General features: G+C 32.7%; 1 protein-coding gene across 1 annotated transcript in view; it reads right to left on the reverse strand.

Moving 5' to 3' along the window:
- LOC105619061 (eukaryotic translation initiation factor 5A) overlaps positions 1-2,375 on the reverse strand; it is a 7,712-nt gene that overhangs the window by 1,196 nt on the left and 4,141 nt on the right. The window lies entirely within an intron of this gene.

The following is a 2,375-nucleotide window of genomic DNA, read 5'->3' on the forward strand; positions in this document are numbered from 1 at the left end:
TACTACGTACTTCCGTTTACGTTAACGTTACTTTACTTTACTTTACTTACTTACTTACTTACTTACTTTATTTATTTTACTTATTATTATATACTATACTCTCTCTCTCTCTCTCTCTCTCTCTCTCTCTCTCTCTCTCTCTCTCTCTCTCTTTCGATTATAATTAACAATCGAAAGGAATATGAGCCTGGTCCAATATAGCACACATAGATTACAGTATTAATTAATTAGACGTTATTTTATTTATTTCGATTATAATAGATAAGTTTTTCGATTTTAATATCGTCGCAAAAATCAAAGTCATCAAGGAAGGCGCGTTATTTCGCGGTTACTCTTTTAACATTTTTGAACAAAAAGATTTAAAAAATAAACTCTTATAAGATAGCTCTTAGGAGGGATATAAGGATAATAATTGTTAGATATATCGGAATTTACATATGCATATATTTAGCGATTTGGGGTCTTCGTATTTATTTGTTATGTAAAGGAACTTCGTTAAGTGTTGAAGGACATTTAATCGCTAGGAGCATATTTGACGACGATCCTAACGAGGTTTGGTGATGCAAAGTTCTCGCAGCAAGTCAGAAGCAATCTGAATGTTTTAACGTAGAAAAAATAAAAACTTAAGAAGATCTAGAACGCTGTGTTATATTGGAGATAATTTTTTTACAGAAAAATAGGATGCGAATTATCGCGAGGACACCAAATCGAGCAAATTCAAAATCACAGAATTCCATAAGGGAGAAAAAACGTATACCTTCCAATGATAACTGTGATTACATTCTTGTAGTTAATTATCTGCTTATAATTATTCCTAATCATTCAGACTGCACTTTCGGAACAATTTTTTTCTTTTATACAAACGATGTCACGAGATGGAAAGGATATAAGGAAAGAAAATTCTCTTCACGCACACTTTGCAAGTTCACACAAGGATCTTCCATTCGCGGTCCTCCTTTCACTTTATCTAATTATAATCTCTGTTCTAATGTTACATAGTCTAATTAAAAGTTATCTTATTGATTGAAGGCGGTTTGTGTAACCTGTTCTGAAAAATGTTTATTATTAAAACGAGATATTACAACAAAATGTAATAAAGTCTGAGCATAAGCCAATTACAGTCTCTGTACGTGACGCGATATTATATCGCGCCGCACCAGCCATCTCAAAGCGCGCGAAATATTATTTTGTATGATCCTTAAGATCTCGATGTTCCTGGATTTAAAGGTCTAAATCGTATCCCGACACTCTTCCACATCATTTTAAACGGTTTTTAAATTGTAACATATTTTCTCATACAAACTATTTCTATTTCAACGCATTTGTGATTTTTAAAATACGATAAATATCAAAGTGCTTGCACATCTAAATATTTTAAGATATTTAAATTCACAGATTTCAAATTCAATGAATTTAATCTCATTCTCGGAATCTATGAATTTTCTCAAATACGTGAATATCAAGCACTTTACCTTATCTTATCGATTTTCCTAACTTCTAGATTTTCTAGAAATTCGAATGCTAGACTTTTTTATTGTAAAATTCTCAAATTTTTAAGACTTGAAATATTTTGTATGTTTTAGTTTCAAAGCAAATTTTTTAAATTTTCTAAAGGTAGAACTTTCAAGTTCTTTTAGATATTCAAATCGTATAAACTTTGATTTTTATAAGTATAATTAGACCTAAAAATCTCGAGAACTTGAGTTCTTTCCATAAAAAAGAAGAAAACCTTTAGCGTTCTGTAGAAATTCCATATAGCGAAACTCCAGTCTTATCGATCATTACAGGAAAGATGCTTGAAGTGAGCTGCTTCGTGTCGGGCATCGCTAGCATCCCATGAAAAATTGTTCCGCGCGCGCGCTCAAGGATTCGAGGATCCTTCTCCTACGACCTCTTCATATTGGTCTCCAACAATTTTCTCTCGCATTCTCTCATGTTCTCTCTCTCTCTTTCTCTCTCACACTCACACACATAAGTGTAATAAGTTACAAAGCTGTTGTAAATAATTTCTTTCTCTCTATTCTTTAAAAAAAAAAAAGGTCCAGGATGTGTCTCAAGGCTTTCTCAGGTTTTATTTCCCAATCAACTATCTGCTGAAGTGTATCGCCACTTTCTTATATAACAAACAACGCGTGTGTAATTATTAGGTATACGTGTAAGTGTATTACTATGTATCTGTATGTGTGTATATGTATAAGTGTATATAACTGTACGTATACCTAGTTTTTGTTGTCCCGGATTTATTTAAATATTGTTGGATAAAATTAAGTAAAGCGGATATATTATTTCGATAAAAGTCGTTTCTCGCATTGGCGCGTTGCTGTTGTTATGTGGAACTGCTAGCCCGTTTTGTCTTCTCCCTCTCCCTCTCTCTC

The sequence above is a fragment of the Atta cephalotes genome (genome assembly GCF_000143395.1).
Source record: "Atta cephalotes unplaced genomic scaffold scaffold00019, whole genome shotgun sequence".
Taxonomy (NCBI): Eukaryota; Metazoa; Arthropoda; class Insecta; order Hymenoptera; family Formicidae; genus Atta; species Atta cephalotes.